The following is a 9,463-nucleotide window of genomic DNA, read 5'->3' on the forward strand; positions in this document are numbered from 1 at the left end:
AAAATGCACGAATAAACCTCAAATAAGTTTTGAAGTCCATGCCGACTTGCCTAGCACTACCCGGCAAGCAAAATGTGTGCTTTTTGCATTGATTCAATGTCTGTAGACTTTTTTCTAAGTACTAAAAATACATTATTTTAGTAGCTGGGTAAATGTTCATAAAAACGTCAACGTCACTGCAACTACATCGATTTCATAGTCCAGCCACTATTATTTATTCAATCAAAAATAAGATCAGAAAATTATTAAATTTTGTATTGCAATGCAGCACAAGCAGTTTATAATATTGTGCATTTAAAATTGTCTATTGTATGCCTGTTTTACTTTGCATTGCAACAAATTGCCCAATGACGACAAAATAAACTCCTGCTAGATACTCGCGGCAGATTGAACATTGCAACTTTGGTATAGCGCCTGTATTGCGAAGTCCACGCAGAAGTTATTTTCCAATGCAGAGCTAACTGTCATCAAATTGTGGTGATATTTAGCAGGTGGAAATATGAAAAGCACTGTGATAACTAGGGCAACCAAATTTTTGACCTAAAAACTTAAAATTTTGACTTTATTATTTACAAATTTTGACCTAATTTTGACCAATAACTTTCTGCGTTTGCAATCCAAATGCGAAATACAAAGCATGTTAGAAATCAAACCGTAAGGTAAGGATATCTTTTTCTAATAAAATAAAAATGTGGAAGACTCAATGACACCACAGCTAACGAACATGATAGGCCTAATGAAAATCACTTGAAAAACTGCAAAAGATAAATATGGAGTGTCTTTAAATATCCCGAAATTACTGAGAGGGTTCTGCAGTATTATACTTCAACATCAAGTAATGTTTCACATTATCGCCTTTGAAATTCCTGTCTCGCCAAATTTTTTTCTAAAATGGAGAAACTTCTCACTACTGATACAGAAGTTGCTTGGGAGTTCCTCAGCAGGCTGTATAAATGTGGTGAAATATCATCTCGTCCCATTTTCCAATTTGGCAGGGCGAAACAAGACTATTACCACAGAAATTGCAACAAATGGATTATTACGTCAGAATAGCAACATAAATTGCAACAAAAAATCAGTATCTGTGTAGCTTTAATAAAATATCAATAGAGAGAAGAAAAACTACGTTAAAAGAAAATTTTGACCTAACCAAAAAATTTGACTTTTTTTTTACCTAATAACTTTGAAACCTCTCTTCGCGTCAACCTGAAATTTAGTTTCTGGACATTTTATAAACTTTGAAAAAGGCAGAAAAATTTTGACTTTATTGACTTTTGGTTGCCCTAGTGATAACTCTGTACTGCAGTTGGGTATAATGTTGCCTAAAAGCAAACCTTGTCATTGTTTTTGTTTCGTTTCACTTTTCTTTAGTTAATAGAACTAAATCAGATTCGATATTCTGGATTCGCCATGACTATTCTAGAATACTCTATTCAAGAATACGACAGCGCGTAGAAATGTATATTCTAGAATACGACAGCGCGTAGCTATAGTCTCACCGTCTATGGGAAATTTGACCATCATGGGGAGAAATGCCACCATTTAGAAGATTTTACAATGATGGATTTTATAGCCGGTGCATTATGACGGCAACAAATTATGATTTTCTTTGAATTAGGTAACTTAAAGCAGGTGTTCGATGCAAAAAAAATAATAACAAGTACGTACACAGAGAAGAGTGATCATTTGATCAATGTTCTGATCGAACACTTCGAAAACCATACGTTATTAGAGTAAATACTCGTTTTTTCTAGGTATGGCAGAGCCAGCAAATTCGCTCTCATAACGTAGATTCATTGTCTACAAACGCAAATAAATGCAATTGCTGACTTGGTAGATTGACTGAATCAGCATTTGCGTTGAAATGAAACTCGTATGAAACTCGCACCAAGCACTTTCATGAAAAATTGAGATCTGTCCAGAAAATGTGGATAGATTTTGCAAGTGGCCTTTCAACATTTAGGCGACTGGAGAAAATTCAAGTTTGGAGTGATATGATGTTTTTGAATGAAAGCTTTTTGTATTGTCATCGCCACTTCCCAGTTTTGAGGGTAAAGTAGATAAATGTGTAGACTTTTGTTGTTAGGAAAGGAATTCATAGATTTCGTTTGAAGATTACTCCCAAAAGAAAAAATCCACCTCGCGCAGAATTGTGACGTCACAAGTTTCGCTTTTCCACTTTTCCTTCCCAAGATAAGAGAAATGTTGAACAAACAATAATTATAAGATCAATGGACAATTAAAACAGTTACAAATTGACTTGCGTTGAAATGACGTTTCAAAATTACGTCATTGGAAAATGCACAATGTTGCATTACGACAGCGCGTAGCTATAGTCTCGCCGTCTATGGGAAATTTAACCATCATGGGGCGAAATGCCACCATTTAGAAGATTTTACTATGATGGATTCTATAGCCGGTGCATTATGACGGCAACAAATTATGATTTTCTTTGAGTTAGGTAACCTAAAGTAGATGATCGATGCAAAAAATAATAATAACAAGTACGTACACAGCGAAGAGTGATCAAATTCTGATCAAACACTTCGAAAACCATACGTTGTTAGACTAAATAGGCTACTCGTTTGTTGTAGTTGTGACACAGCCAACAAATTCGTTCTCATAACGTTGATTCATTGTCTACAAAGGTAAACAAAGAAATATGCTCACTTGATAGATTGATCGAATCAGCATTTGCGTTGAAACAATGAAATTCGCACCAAGCACTTCATGAAAAATAAATCTGTCCAGAAAATGTGGTTGCATTTTGCAAGTGGCCGTTGAACCTTTAGGCGACTGGAGAAAATTCAAGTTTGCAGTGATATGACGTTTTCGAATGAAAGCTTTGTTGTATTGTCATCGCTACTTTCCAGTTTTGAAGGTAAAGTAGATAAATGTGTACAGTTTTGTTGTTAGGAAAGGAATTCATAGAAAAGAGAGAAGTCCATCTCGCACAAAGAATTGTGACGTCATAAGTTACAATTGCTGTGAATCTCATAGCAAACAACAAGATTTTTTATTTACCAAATTCACTAAAGATCAGCGTTGCGTTCAAACGATGAAATTACTAGCAAGCGTTTTGATAAAAAAAAATGACATCTACCAAGAAAATGTGCTTTGGTTTTGCATTCCGCCTTTATACGTTTCCTGGGGATGTTACGTTTACTGCAGCAATATGATGTTATTGGATGAAAGGTTTGTGGATGTAGTAAAATTCTCTTTCAGCACAAATGTTTGATTGACAACGCTAAACTTCAAGGCAACTAGAAAATGAGTCACGCATTTTTGCGGTTGTGTTTTCAGACAATTCTCGGCCAGCGCGACGCTCCATATGAGCAATAAAGAAACACATAATCTTCTCCGAAAAGAGCAATTTAGCAAAATTTCACCAATTACATTTCAAAATGCATATGTTTGCATGAAAAGTGACATTGGAGACATTGGAGGCCCAAATTAACACACAATAAAATTCGATAATATTTAGAAAAAGTCAAAAAAATCTGGATGTATGGAGCCAGTGGTTAAGCCGCGACAGCAAATTTGAAGTGCTTGGTGCTGATTCAGCACCACCTGGGCAATATAGGGTTAAGTAAAAAGTGGCTCAACTTACCTCATCCTCCCCTGCTATTGACTATTGCAATAATTATGCTATTCAACGACTGTATTGTGTCTGTGTTATATTGCATTGCCGCTGATGAGTCATTCCATTATGATTCAACAAATTTTGAAGAAATTTTACACCACCATCTCTTAGATTTTCTTCATTTTTACATATTTGGTACATATTTTAGAATGATTTTCATAACGGTTGGAATTTTTTTGATACCTTGTGTCGTTTTCAAGTTATTGCAATTTATTGCAATTTTACATTTTTGCCAATAGTGGCACCATTGTGCATGGGAATATTTTGTAAAAATGCTCTAAAGTGACCACTTCTTGTCCAATTATGATGAACAAATGTGTCTATTCTCATGTTCTCAGGGGTGAAGAATTTCGGATTTAGGAGTTTCGAATTTAGGAGTGAGAATTTGAGACAATTTCTATTACATTTGACTGTAGGCCTAATCGACATGCGTTGTGGTAGATATAGTTTAAGGTCAATGTACACGCTGTAGGCAGCAGCATAAATTTATTTGTATAAGCATAGGCCTACCGGTAGGCTACAGTTTATTCTCGCGGGCTTGAGGTAGACACATTTGCATTTAAAGAGAGAAATAAAAGTAAAAAGATCGCTTTTCGTTTTTTTTCCAAAATTCATCAAGGTAATCACGGATCCCCAAATGCTTTCTCACGAACCCCCAAGGGGTCTGCAGACCCCAGGTTGGGAACCACTGGGCTATAGGCCTAGATTAGTAAAAAGCAAGGTTTTTTCGAATCCCATGTCAAATATAGGTTTGTCAGTATCGTTTCCAATTGCACTGAAAAAGTTCAGTGTGTAAGCTATTTTGTTTGAAAGGTCTATCAGCAACAGTTTCACGCATTAACAAGCTTGTTAAAAAAATGCAGCACCAACTAGCCTATCTCACTGAAGCTGATTTAATAAATACATAAAAGATTGCAATAAATTTAACCAGTGAAAATGCAGCTTATATCCATTGTTTTTCTCCTATAATCAAGCCAAGCTTGATAGGAAATGGAAATAATAATTGGAGAAAGTGTAAGATATTTTAACTCAGTGTTTACGCGCTCGACTCAAGATCACGCGGTGCTGCTTTGGCTCTCGGGAACTTGAACTCGGGAACTTGACTTGTGCGCACTGGTAAGTTATATAACTTATTTAATTTTTTGTGTCCAACAGAAGTTTAAATTGAAATTACTTCCATACTTACCTTTTGCTGTGGCTCGTTGGTCTAGGAGTATGATTCTCGCTTTGGGTGCGAGAGGTCCCGGGTTCAATTCCCGGACGAGCCCCTTTTTTTCATTGCTGTTGTTGTTGTTGTATGTATCCTATCATAACAGATGCTGCTTTTGTTAAACTGGATGCTTTCTGTTAATTGACTTGATTACTAAAGTACCGTAGCCTACTATAAGATATTTTGTTGGAAATTGGATAAAAATGTTTTTTGCTGGTTCCGAATCAAAATCGATTTTCCTGTAAGATATTTTTTCCCGCAGAATTGGATCACTACCCTAATTAATCGAACCACTCTCTCACTAAAAATAGCTTAATGGTTAACGTCTTTTTATTTGGCCAATAATCAGTGCGGCTACCTGGGCGAACCATCAATGGAGCTCGGAGTGAAAGAACTCTTCAATAATCCAATTACGTTTCCTCTCCGACATCGGCCCACACCCAACCAGAATGTTTTTGCCAAGGAAGGCCTAGATGCTGCTCAACTGCTTACGCACTGGCATCGGACTATTCCGCTCCCATGCTCAAACGGGGTTAGCTCCATTCGCGATCAGTGTGTTAAGGAGGAACAAATCGCAGACCACATCATCTGCAACTGGGTCATCTACCATACGCCAAATGGTGTACATGATCTGCGTAAACTGGATGACGAATCAGTTCGGTGGGTGCTCGACTCCTGCCCAAACATCTAGACCGCGTCGCCGCCACTGCCCAAGAGTGCTAAAAGACAGAGCCTCTCGACCCTTGGAGTGGCGAGGAAGGTTCATACGAAAAAGAAGAAGATTATGTTACAGAATGATTTGCCTACAAACCAAAATTCAAACACGTAGATTTGTCTGCATTATTTTGACTTTTTAGTCTTGCAGGCTATAAAAAGACCTTTATAACTGCATTGGGCGACAAGTTTTGGAATTTATGTTGGAATTATTGGAATTACAACATAAAACAAAAAACTTTATTGGAATTACAACATAAAACATAGAATTGTGTGGATAAATAGAAGGTCATTTATTGTGGCCAAAGGTTCTGACTTGACTTCGACTTTGGCGACGGGCGTAGGCTACACAAATCGAAATTTCTTTGCAAAATCAAGGCATTATAGCCTAGTAGATAATAGTAAAATACGAGTGGGGCAAAATCCAAATTTGTGGTAGATAGTAGTTGGCTACTGCTCTGCTGGAAGTTTCTGGTGACTGTTACAGTTGTTTACTGATTGTCTGATTTACTTTTTATTCCAAGATGTTTCTTTAACTTTCTTTTGTGTGAAACCTCCGACCACAAGCCTCGAAAGTACCGAATAGCACACGACAAGAATAACTGCCACATAGGTCGATGGCTTGTATTGCTGCTCGATTACACAAACTTTGATGTCATTGTGTCTAGACTCTAAAGTGAACACAGGATTTTACGCAGCCTGAAGTAAATATAAGAACATACAGTTGTGCCACTGTAAACGTTAGATTTGTATTGTTACTAATTGCAGCATAAATTTACTTCGGCGTCAATGCACCAGAAACAAAGTCACAAAGCCTACAATGATTGATTGAGAATTTAGGAGCAAAATGGTTGCAATATTTCATTCATCTTATGTTATATTACATGTATAGTTACAACTGTGTTGTATTACCATTCACAGCACTGAAGATGAAGACAGTAATAGTTTTCAAAACGTTTGTTTGCTCAACATGAGTTTAGTATTTACATTTTGGGCTCTTTATTTTTTGATTAGAGTAGGCTAACCAGGCATTGCAACAATTTTGATCCTAAATTCTCAATCAAGTCATTGAAAGTTTATAGCATTTTTTTGTGCCAAATCCCAGTTTGAATTGATTAACTTGTGTGTTCGTTAAACACAAACCTTGAATAATATTGGAAGTTGATTTTAGAATATAAAATGTTCATATAGCCTACCGGTAGACTGCAGTACAAAATTCACATGCACTTGCTTTATCTTTTCTAAGCATAGTTGAAACGTTCATCGGATAAATGCGAAAGTAAAAGCAGAAAGATGCTTGTTTTATTAGTTCAAAATTATGTGCCGGTACTATATACTATTGGCCTACAGGTAGCCATGCTGCATATCATTTCGAAATTTTATTTTGTACATTATTCGCTTTGAGGATCCGCATTGCCGTGGTGGACGAAACATTAGTAAAGCGACAAAACAATTCATACGATTCTGCTATTAGCCTACTATACCAGAAAAGTTAATGATAACACTGGTCTACACAAAATTTCAGGTTTGGGTTTTGACAACCTATTTTAGCTAATTTTGGGGCGCTGAATCCGAAAATGAACTCAAATTTTCTCTATCACATCACGTTTTTGAGATATGAAATATCCCTAATTTTTGAAAAAAATCAATTTTTGCCCCCCCTCTGTTGTCAAAACAAGGAATTCTGATGCAATAAACACTGTTTTACCTGCAATAATCTAGCTTTAATGAACAAACAAGCATTCTATATTATATTCACACAAATTTGCGTTGTCTTTATTAAAATTTCATGCCTTGGAACATGGCCACCTGAAGAAGCGGCCTGATTTGTCACATTTTGCAGATTTTGATTACAGCTACTGCTTGTGCTTGACTGACATTTTTTGAGATGTTTTTACTTTTTGCGGTTTCCTAATGACAAAAAACTTTTTTGTTGCCTTGGGGAAGCAGTAGCAAATGAGAAAAAGTAAGTTGAAAAACGCAAAATCAGACTGTTCTTTAAAATTAACAGTCTGACTAAAATTTACAAAATCAAATTTTCTTTGTTTTTTAACATGTGAGGATGTGAAAATCTATTGTGTCATCTGGGGAAAAGAATAAAGAAAGCGTAAAAATCTAATTTTTAGAAAAATTTATTTAAACGTTCGCCCAAAGTTAGAAACACCTGGAAACTTCTGCAAAATGTGACAAATCAGGCCATATCTTTAGGTGGCCATGCTTGGAATAAAAAATAGGCATGCAAAAGAGCAACCATAATAACATCAAACGCTACATTATGCTGACGAACATGTCGATAGGACAGTGACAAGGTATTTTCTGAATTATAGCCTACAGTTCACACAATATGCACATAGACATTCCAATGGAGTGCAGAAATTCTGAAGACACACACAGAAATAGCAAAGTGCCAAAATAAAGATTGACTCAAAGGGACTTGGGCAGGGCGAGTTCAGAAACAGTCAAAAAAAGAGCTTTCATAAATATGAACTCTTCACTTATAAGCTTAAAAAGGCTCTTTTGAGGGACTTTCTTTTATGAGCAGCATCTGGAATTTCTCTTTTAAAACTACAACAATAGTCGGCCATCATGACAATCCCACCGACCTTGATAACGTTCCTGCATAATTTTAATATCCTGGTGGAAACGTTCACCCTGTTCTTCACTAACTTTCTCAAGGTTTTCTGGAAACTCATCCGCATGGCTTTTCAAATAGTGAACTTTGATGCTCATCCTGCATCTCAAATCTTCAAAACTAAGCAGTAGCTCCCTTAAAAGATCTTTATAATTTTCTGCTTTTCTGTTTCCCAAAAAATTTCTCACAACAGCACCGAAAGCATTCCAAGCTCTAGCCTCGAATGGCAACATTGATTTTACAAAATTTTCATCCTTTAACAATTGCCTGATTTGTGGTCCATTGAATATCCCAGCTCTTTTTTTCTCTTCACTGAGACCAGGAAAAGCATAACATATATACTTAAAACACTCTCCTTCATGATCCAAAGCTTTTATATATTGTTTCATGAGACCAAATTTGATGTGAAGAAGAGGCAAGAGGATCTTTTTGATATCAACTAACTGATCACGTATGATATTTTTGTTTCCAGGTGTCAAGGTGAGCCTTGGAGGCCACTCTTCTTTGTTCCAGTGCTGATCCTTGGCCCTGCTGTCCCAGTAGCATAGGAAACATGGGTATTTGGTGTAGCCACTTTGTTGCCCCAGCAAAAAGTTCACCATTTTTAAATCTACACAGATGAGCCAACCATGCTCATGGTACTTTAACTTTTCAAGAAAGGTTTTGATGTCCTGATACTCTTCTTTCATTGTCACCGAATGTCCTATCGCAATAGAACCGTACACGTTACCATTGTGAAGTAGAACACACTTCAAACTTCGTTTGGAGCTATCAATGAAAAGTCTCCATTCGTCTGCATCATACTGTGGTAATCCCATTTCTAGAAGAAGCCCTTCTATATTGTTGCAATAAACGAAATTGGGCCCCTTGTTTAAAAAGTTGGCTCTTTTTTGGCCCTTTTTGAACGTGCAGTTGGCTCCTTGCCAAATTTACATCTGGTAACCCTGCTGCACAGAGATAGCAGCTGACCCACAGATAACGCCTGAGAAGCCAAGACAGGGAGTTCAAGCCAGCATGGAAAAACTCAACGCTACCAATCTCCACTATGTCCTATTACGATTATTATCATAACAGGAATTTTTTTTATTTTAAAGGAAATCTGAACCAATTTATGAATTTAGTGTAAAAATATCTCTATGTTTGAAAGTTTATAGCTGTCAGAAAATAATTATATTTGACATTTTACTGCACTAAAAAGGGTAAAAATTGGTCAATTTCATTAATAATGGCAACGATAGAAAGAAAACTTGATGTGATAGAGAAA

The 9,463-nt window shown here is 36.4% G+C and overlaps 1 non-coding gene across 1 annotated transcript; it reads left to right on the forward strand.

Moving 5' to 3' along the window:
* Positions 1-4,839: 4,839 nt before the first annotated feature.
* Trnap-ugg (transfer RNA proline (anticodon UGG)) lies at positions 4,840-4,911 on the forward strand. The gene has a single exon. It is a non-coding gene; the product is annotated as a tRNA-Pro (tRNA).
* Positions 4,912-9,463: the final 4,552 nt, after the last annotated feature.

Source organism: Aplidium turbinatum, chromosome 17 (assembly GCF_918807975.1).
Source record: "Aplidium turbinatum chromosome 17, kaAplTurb1.1, whole genome shotgun sequence".
In the NCBI taxonomy this organism is placed as follows: domain Eukaryota; kingdom Metazoa; phylum Chordata; class Ascidiacea; order Aplousobranchia; family Polyclinidae; genus Aplidium; species Aplidium turbinatum.